Raw genomic sequence first — 9,757 nt, forward strand, 5'->3', positions numbered from 1 at the left:
GGGCTCAGGCTCGGCCTCGGCCTCCGGACTCGGGTTCAGTTTTGTGCGTCCTGGGCCAACTGTCCCCGCACCGACCCCTGCACCCTTGGCGCTCTTACGAACTTGAGGACCGGGCTGTTGTCTCGCAGGACAAGCTCAGGCACTCGGTCAACTGGGCTGTTCCGCCTTCACCCACGCCTGCTAGTGGGAGGTGCGTGGCGCCCTGGGAGCAGGCACCGGCTGGATTGCCCTTGTGCTCAGCCGGGTCACTCTCGCGGGACAAGGGCTGTCACAGTTGCCTGAAAGCAGGACCATATCTCTGCTCGGGACGGCTTGGACCTAGAGCAGCAGTACCCCCGGGTGCACGTGACCTGCGTAGTAGAAATGGAATGCAAGCGTAGACCTGGTGACACCTAGCCAACGGAAACCCCAGCACTAGGACCTTCACCCTTAAACAAGGGTCTAAGGAAGAGAAGGAGAGGAGGTTCCAGGGGCCAGTGTCAGATTTCCAAGTTCAAGTGAACCAGATGAGTTCTGATTTCATCGGGGATGGTTTTTGTTTCGTTTTTTTAGATTTTCCTTCCTTCTTTCATTCCTTTTTTTTCATTCGCGTTCTTTATTTCTTTCTTTTCTTAGAATTATCTCACTCAGCCTCACCTATTTATTTACCTATCTCAATTTGACCGGAAAGGGACAGAGCAAGAGAAGGAAAGTGAGAAAGCAAGTCGCCAGATCCAGGACTGAATGCTGTCAACCATTGTGGGAATCCAGCACCCGCCACCACCATGCCACCTGCAGGCCCCACATGGGGGATGTTCAGTCTAGGCCAAGCAATGGGGATTTCTCTCCATTCCACTTTTTTAGTGACTGAAAGACAGGCTAGCAGGTGGCATAGTGGTTAAGGCACTAGACTTTCACATGGCCAACCATAATCCGAAACCCAACCTGGCAGCTTGACACTCATGCGTGCCTGCATACCTAAAATCAATCCCAAGAGAAAATCCCAAGAATGAAGGAGATCGGACTGTGGTATGGGCATCCCCTCTAGGGGTAATATCTCGCTTTCTGTCTCTGGGCTAGGGTTAGGGTTCGGGTTCTGGTGACAGGAGTGTTAGGGTTAAATTTAGGTTTAGGGCGAGGGGTAAAGGTGAGGGTTAGGGTTAGGATTAGGGTCCAGGTTAGGCTTCAATCGGCGTGAAGGGTGACTGTTAAGTTTAGGGGGGAGGGTTATGGTGAGGTTTATGGTAGGGTTAGGGGGAGAGTTAGATTGAAGGTTAGGTTAGGGGTGAGTGTCAGGGTCAGGGTTGTGGTTTGGGTTAGGGTCGGGTTCAGGGTCAGGGTTAGGGTTGAGGTTTAGGGTTAGGGGCTAGGGTTAGGGTTACGGTTCGGGTTACGGTAGGGAGAGTGTTATGGTTAGTTTAGGGTCAGGGCTAGGGTTAGGGATGCGGGTTCTGGGTAGTTTTCCGGTTAGGTTGACGGTTTTGGTTACCGTTACGATTAGGGTTAGGCATTAGGGTTTGGTTTCGGCGTTAGGCATAGAGTTAGAGTTGGTCTTACGGTAGGATTACGGTTAGGTAGCGATTTAGGTTTAGGGGTAGGGTCAGGGGTGAGGACTGGGCCTAGGGTTCGGGTTTGGGCGACAGTTTACATCAGTGATATGGTTAGTCCAGGAGTTAGGGTTAGGTTCAGTGGTTAGGGCTAGGATTCGGGTTCTGGTGACAGGAGAGGGAGTGTTAGGGTTAAATTTCGGGTTAGGGCGAGGGGTGAGGGTTTGGGTCCGGGCTAGACTTCAGTCAGGGTGAAGGGTGACCGTTAGGTTTAGGGGTAAGGGTTAGGGTTGGGTGATAGGGTCAGGGTTAGGGTGAGGGTTACGGTAGGGCTACGGGTAGAGTTAGATTGAGGGTTAGGGTTAGGGGTGAGTGTTAGGGTCAGGCTTGGGGTTTGGGTTAGAGTCGGGGTCAGGGTTAGGGGTAAGTTTTAGGGTTAGGGGCTAGGGTTACGGTTCGAGTTACGGTAGGGTGAGTGTTATGGATAGTGCTAGGGTTTGGGTTAGGGTTTGAGTTTAGGGATAGTGTTAGGGTTAGGGTTAGGGTTAGAGTTTAGTTACGGTTAGGTTTAGGCGTTGGGGTTTGGTTTTAGCATTAGGCTTAGAGTTAGGGTTAGGCTTACGGTAGGGTTATGGTTAGGGGGCGATTTAGGTTTAGGAGTCGGGTCAGGGGTGAGGATTAGGCCGGGAATTCTATTTTGGGCGATGGTTTCGGTTAGTGTTACGGTTAGGGCCATGAGGTAGTGTTTGGTTGAGTGCTTAAGGCTAGGGTTAGGGTTCGGGTTCTGGTGACAGGAGGAAGAGTGTTAGGGATAAATTTCAGTTTAGGGCAAGGGGTAGGGGTGAGGGTTAGGGTTTTTGTTAGGGTCCCGGCTAGACTTCAGTCGGGGTGAATGGGGACTCTTAGGTTTAGGGGTCAGGGTTAGGGTTGGGCGATAGGGTCAGGGTCAGGGTGAGTGTTACGGTAGGGCTAGGGGTAGGGTTAGATTGAGGGTTAGGGTTAGGGGTGACTGTTAGGGTCACAGTTGGGGAAGGCTTAGCGTTTGCCTTTGGGTTGGGGTCAGAGTCAGAATTAGGGGTGTGGCTTAGGGTAGGGGCTAGGGTTAGGTTACGATTCGGGTTACGGGAGGGGGGGGGGTATGGTTAGAATAAAGGTCAGGGCCAGTGTTAGGAGTGAGGGAGAGGGTTAGTTTTCTGGTTAAGTTGACGGTTTTGGTTAGTGTTACGGTTAGGGTTAGGCGTTGATGTTCGGTTTCTGCGTTAGAGTTAGGGTTAGGCTTACGGTAGGGTTACGATTAGGGTGCGATTTAGGTTTAGGAGTAGGGTCAGGGGTGAGGATTAGGCCTAGGGTTCGGGTTTGGATGACGGTTTTGGTTAGCACATGTACCCTATAGCAAATATATCAATCAATAAATAAACCCCAGATTTTAATAACTTGAGAGAAATATGTTTGGGGCCAGCAGGTGGCATGAAGGTTTAGGTAGTTGTGCCTCCCCACCCCCACCCCATTTCTCACTTTCCCTTTCTCTGTCTCTGTCCTGGGAGAGAGTCATGCTATAGCAATACTAAAATATATATATATATTTAAATCAATATCTTTTTTACACTTTGCCACAGAACATGTGTACTCGTCTGAGAGATAAAGAGACAGAGAGAAAGGGAGAAAACAGCCCTCCAACAGGGCATGCCTCAGTCCCTTCTCTATTTCTCCATCCCACTGGGATTTTAGGCACCTGCACACACTGCCTGGCTTATTTTTCAAGCCCCCCTGGGCCAAGATTCAAACTGCTGGTGGTCCATTTGGGATCTGGCCCCTTTAACCACATGTGGATTCCCACATGGCTGACCACTGTTCTAATCCAGGGCCTGACAGCTGGCTTTCTCACTTTTCCTTTCTTTATTCTCTCTCTCTGTCTTTCTCTGGTTAAAATAAAGAAATAATAATAACAAATGGAATTAAATAAATATTTTGACAATTTATAAAAGAATTATTTTTTAAATTTTATTTATTCATCCATTTATTTTTAATTTGACTAGAAAGATAGGGTAGGGGGAGTAAGAAAACATGCCACCAGGTCCAGGACTTGAACCATGGTTGACCATGTGGGACTGTTCAGTGCCTTAACCACCACATCACCTGCTGGTCCCTAATAAATAATTATTTAAGAAAAAATAATTATTTAAAAAAAGAAAATGGAGAAACTAAAAATGAGGAGAGTCCACCCTCTGATGAAACAGGTGAAAAAGAAGTCAAGTCTGAGTAATGTCATAACCCATTAGGTATATTCTTATCACCTTTTTTGTAAATGCACATTTTTTGGTAGCTCTAGAAACATTTTTAAGAAGGAAGGGATCCCACCTCATCCCATTTTTAAAGCGTAAATGCTTTTTTCATTATTATTACTATTAGGTAAAGTCATTTACTGATTGCTTATTTTTCAGTATAACCAGAAAATAGTGGGATATTGACTTATAGGAGGCTTTGACTATCTTATTTATTTATTTATAGAGAGGTTTTTGCTATAGGGCGCGTGCGCTTGCCAAAAAGACAGAGAGAGACAGAGAGGCAGAAAGCGAGAAATCACCCCCCAGGGGGGATGGCCATGCTGCAGTCCTTTCTCCTCCATTCTCCTCTCGGGATCTTGGGCACGCATGCACATGCACCCAGCGTGAGTTTAAGCCACCGGGTCTGGGATTCGAACCATGGTCAGCTACATGGGGATTCAGCGACATATCCATTACACTAACTGCTGGTCCGGAGGCTTTGGCTATCTTGCATGTCTGCTTATCATTCCATAGGTCAGAGTGGGTGCGTAGTTTTTTTTTTTTTTTTAATATTTATGTATTTAATTCCATTTACTATTATTTTAAAACTTTTTAAAATTTATTCATTTAATTTTACTTATTTATTCATTTATTTTCATTAGACCAGAGAGAGACACAGAGAGAGAGAGAGCCCAAAAGTGAGAAAGCAAGCCACCAGGTCTGGTACTCACCGTGGTCAGTCATGTGGGTGTGCCCCACCGCTGTGGTCAGCCATGTCTAGTGCCCCATCCACCATGCCACCTGCTGGCCCCTAATCCCATTTGTCATTATTATTTTTAGTTTGACCAGAGAGAGTGAGAAAGCAAGTTGCCAGGTCCGGGACTTGAGCCATGGTCAGCCATGTGGGAATCCAGCATCTTTAACCACCATGCCACCTGCCGGCCCTGGGGATGGGTAGTTTTTATATCCTAAATACAAAGCATACTAAATGGCAGTTTGGAGTCATAGTCATGCATTTTATATGTCTTAGATATTTTAAGTTACTTCTATTATGGTTTTTATTAATATTGTTTCCTAAAAAAAACCACTTCTTAATGTTTGCTCTCCGTCAGAATTGTGTGCACTCTATCACATCTTTGGTCATGGTAGTCCAGTTTCCCTAATAATTTGGTTAATGTGCTGTGAAAGATTGGAAATTTGAAGTATGTAGTGTGTATGATACTAAATCGTGATGTGGTGGGACTCATGTAATACATTTCAGCATTTTAAGACAATGGTACTTGATATCTGCACAAGGAAAATTTGCCTACAAATTCGACTGCGGTTCGCGTCCCGGATCCGGTGGCTTAAAACTCACGCTGGGCACGTGTGCGTGTGTGCCCAGGATCCCGAGAGGAGAATGGAGGAGAAGGGATTGCGGCGTGACCATCCCCCCTGGGGGGTGATTTCTCACTTTCTGTCTCTATGTCTCTCTCTATCTGCCTGGCAAGCGCACGCGCCCTATAGCAAAAACCTCTCCAAAAAAAAAAAAAGAGTCAAGATACATGGCTTTTTAGATTTTCGGTACATATTGTTAGGTTTGATTTGGGAATGGCGGCAAAATCAGGGCAGCAAGGATGAAAATACCAGAGTCAGGCCTTGGGGTTTAATAAAACCAACATAATTTATTCTGCAAAAGCTCTCGGGTGAGGCCCCTCGGCCTGGTCAGAGGCCAAGGGAGTCACACCCAGGGTAGGTGCTACTCGTTCTTAAAGGGCCGTTGTCCAATAGGTGGTCACCACAGGTCCTTGTCTGGCCAATGAAGTTTGCTGTTTCTGTTCAACTTTGGCAGGCGTGCCAAATGCTGAAGGGCAGGAAAGTTCCTGCTGGTGGGAATGTTTCCGCCATGTTTCTTTTCCCTTCCCCTAGACCTTACACATATGGTAAAACTTGAGTACAAATTGGGACCAGAAGATGACATAATAGTTGCATTGCTGAACTCCCACATAGGCGACCATGATTTGAATCCTGAACCTGGTGCCTTAAAATTGATGCTGGGTGCCTGGGTATGTGTGCCCAAAATCCTGAGAGGAGACTGGAAGAGGAGGGATTACAGCATGGCCATCCTCTCTAACGGCTGATTTCTCGCTTTCTGTCTCTTTGTTTCTCTTTGTCTCTCCAACAAGTGCAACACACCCTATAACAAAAATAAAACAAAACAAAAAAAGAATTGAGTACAAATTCAAATGTCTATACTGATCTGTGACACAACCAATAAATATCTATTTAAAAAAAAAAAAAAACAAGAAAGTCACAAGGGGCCAGCAGGTGGCATGGTAGTTAAGGCACTGAACTCCCACGTGGTCAACTACATTTCGAGTCCTGGACCTGGCAGCTTGCATTCTCACTTTCCGTCTCTCTCTCTTTTTCTGTCTCTTCTGGTGAACACATGTGCCTTACAGCAAATTTTAAAATAATAACAATAAATAAATAATTCTAAAATAAATAAATAAAATCACAAAGAAATATAAAAACTAGACTTAGATTTCTTTGCAATCTTAAAAGACAGAAATCAGATTTATTTTGTTTTTTTTTTAGTCATTAAATAGCTTTCTTTTTTGTAGAGGTTTTTGCTACAGGGTATGTGCGCTTGCCAGAGAGACAGAGAGACAGTGAGAAATCACCCCTAAGGGGGAATTGGCCATGCCACAATCCCTACTCTTCCATTCTCCTCTCAGGATCTTGGGCACGCACATACACACACCCAGCATGAGTTTAAGCCATGAGGTCTGGGACTTGAGCTGTGGTCGAGTACATGGGAGTCCAGTGACATAGCCATTACACCAACTGCTGGTCCCTAAATAGGTACTTTTTAATATATTTTTTAATTTGAAGAAAGGCAGTTTAGCTTTTAATAAATCAAAATAAAAAAATGTTAAGAGAACTTTACTTAAGACTTAAAGCCAGGAAACAGGTTAGGATTCTGTTCAAATAGTAGGTACACGAATCTATTTCAGAGCATGGAAAGAAATCAGTAATGTTTTAGTCAAAAGTCATAAAATTCTATTTCACTAGTTCAGTTTCTAGTATTCTATCTTCTGTTGTGGCCCGATCTTTCCATTTAAATTCTGATAAATAACATTCAACTCCAGACTTGTCCCTACCATTAAGTGGCCATTTTCTTAGTTGTTTCTGAATTTTTTTTTTCTTCTTTTTGGAGAGTTTTTGTTTGTTTGTTTGTTTGTTTTGCTATAGGCTGTGTGCGCTCACCAGACAGACAGAGAGAGACAGAGAGACAGAAAGTGAGAAATTACCCCCCAGGGGGGGTGGCCATGCCGCAATCCCTTCTCCTTCATTCTCCTCTCGGGATCTTGGGCACGCATGCACATGCATCTGGTGTGAGTTTAAGCCACCGGGTCTGGGACTCGAACCGTGGTCGACTATGTGGGAGTCCAGCAACATAGCCATTACGCTAACTGCTGGTCCCATGTTTTCTCATTCTTATTTCCGTGTGTCTGTTCTTAGTTTTTATGGTATAGTATTCCCTTCAGAACTTCTTGGAGAGCTGGTCTGATGTCAGTAAATTCTTTCAGGTTTTGTTTATCTGAGAATGTTCTTGTCTTTTCTTATCATATAAAGGATAATCTTGCCAAGTATAGTATTCTTGGTTGAAATTGTTTTTCAGTTAACACTTTGAATATATTTTCCCATTCTTTCCTTGCTTGCATTGTTTCCAACAAGAGGTCTGCTGTGAGCCAGATGGGATATTATTTGAAACTTGACATTTCTCTCTTGCCAACCTTAGTATCTTGTCTTTGTCTGGGGTTTTGGTCAATCTTGCTATAACGTGACTTGGAGAAGATTTTCTTGGGTTGATTCTATGTGGGATCCTTTGTATTTCTTGGGTCTGGATCTTTGTTTCTCTAGGTTTGAAAAGTTTTCTTTCAGGATTTCATAGAGTAGATTATCAATGCATTTACTAATCTCTTTGTCTTCTGGGATACTGATTATCTGGATGATGTTTGGACATTTAATGATATCTAGTATTTCTGGTATATTATTCTCATTTGGGGGGTTATTTTTCCCAGACTTAGTGGTGGCTTTTTCTAGTCCAGTGGTTTTTGTCTTCTACCTCTGAGATTTGATCTTCTGTATGATCTAATCTGCTTTTTAATACTTTCAAGAGAGGTTTTGATATCCTGTATTACAGTCTTCATCTCTAACAGTTCCATTTGATTCTTTTTTATGGTGTGTATTTCCTCTTTCAGATCTTGCAAGAATTTACTGACCTCCTGGAACTCACTGAATCATTTCACCTGTGTCTTCTGGAGTTCCTTGTCTCTCTTCTCTTTCATCTCTGTTAGCTTTGTCACTGTGAATGTTCTAACTTCTTTATTAGACACTTCCATGAGTTCCATTGTACTGTCTGTGGATGAAGAGGAGTTATTCTTTTTCTTAGGGGAGAGGTATTTTCTTGGTTTCTCATATTCCTTGTGCCTCTGCAGTGGTTTCTGATCATTTCATGGGTTATACGTTTCTTCCTAATTTCTTAAAATTCAATCTCAGCATTCAGAGGTGTGCAGGAGGAAGTGATCTGCAACCTCCCTGCCATTCTGTTGTTCTCCCTTTGTGTGCAGTCACTGGTAATTGAGGAATATTCTGAAGTATTCAGATATTGGGCTATAGTTCACTTAGACCTGTCTAGACACTCAGTGGGTGGAAGCTGAGCAGCAAAGGGAGGAAGGTAAAAGAAAAAGGAAAAGAAAACAGAGAAAGTGGGGAAAAAAACTCAAAAATTTTATTTATTTATTTTTTTTAAAAGCAAAAAATGAAAACCACCAGGCAAACAAGAGTGCCACCTAAAAGCAATGCTTCCCAGCAACAATGGAAGAGTGTTCTCTGGAGACCTGTGCTTTTTGCCTCTCATAAATGGGAGGGGGGAAAGGTGCAAATGAGAAAGATAAAGGAGAATCTGAGAACTAGAAAATGCTTTACCTTAAAGAAAAAAATTTTTAAATTAAAAACTTAAGAGACAAGAGAAAGACACAGGGGGTGCCCTACCACTCTACAATGGGGTCTGGAGAGTAAAGTCGGAGCAGAAAATATCCATTAGTCTTAGTCCCTGAAAGCAATACTTCCCAGCTCCAATGAAAGAGTCTTCTCTGGAGGCCTACACTTTTTGCCACTCCTAAGTGGGATGGGGGAAGATGTGAATCAGTAAGATACAGGAGGGTGTGAGAGCAAAGAAAATACTTTACCTTCAAAAATGTTTTAAAACATTAAAAGGCATAGAGAGACCAAAAGAGACAAAGAGAGACAGAGAAAGACAGAGGAAAATACAGGGGGTGCCCTCCCACTTGAGAATGGGGTCTGGAGGGTGAAGTCTGAGCAGAAAAACTTCATTAGTCATAGTCCATGAAGGCAATACTTCCCATAGGAGCAGCAGTTAGCGTAATGGTTATGTCGCTGGACTCCCACGTTGTCGACCATGGTTCGCATCCTGGACTTGTCAGCTTAAAACTCACGCTGGGTGCGTGTGCACGCATGCCCAAGATCCTGAGAGGAGAATGGAGGAGAAGAGATTGCGGCATGGCCATCCCCCTGGGGGGTGATTTCTCGCTTTCTGTCTCTATGTCTCTCTCTGTCTTTCTGGGGAGCGCACGCGCCCTATAGCAAAAACCTCTCCCCCAAAAAAAGAAAAAAAGAAAAAGGCAATACTTCCCAGCTCCAATGGAGGAGACTTCTCTGGAGGCCTGCGCTTTTTGCATCTCCTAGATGGGAGAAGGGAAATGTGCAAATTAGTAAGATATAGGAGGATCTGATAATCCAGAAAATACCTTACATTCAAAAATTGAAAAAAAAAATAGTGGGTTTTTTCAAAAGTGTTTTTTTGTTTTGTTTTGTTTTGTTTTTGTTATAGGGCGTGTGCGCTTGCCAGAAAGACAGACAGAGAGATAGAAAGTGAGAAATCACCCCCCAGGGGGGATG

General features: G+C 44.0%; 1 pseudogene; it reads left to right on the top strand.

Moving 5' to 3' along the window:
- Positions 1 to 2,230: 2,230 nt before the first annotated feature.
- Positions 2,231 to 9,757, top strand: part of LOC102479583 (adenylate kinase isoenzyme 6 pseudogene) — a 12,003-nt pseudogene continuing 4,476 nt past the window's right edge.

This window comes from Tupaia chinensis, unplaced genomic scaffold (genome assembly GCF_000334495.1).
Source record: "Tupaia chinensis unplaced genomic scaffold, TupChi_1.0 Scaffold145396_1, whole genome shotgun sequence".
NCBI classification, from domain to species: Eukaryota; Metazoa; Chordata; class Mammalia; order Scandentia; family Tupaiidae; genus Tupaia; species Tupaia belangeri.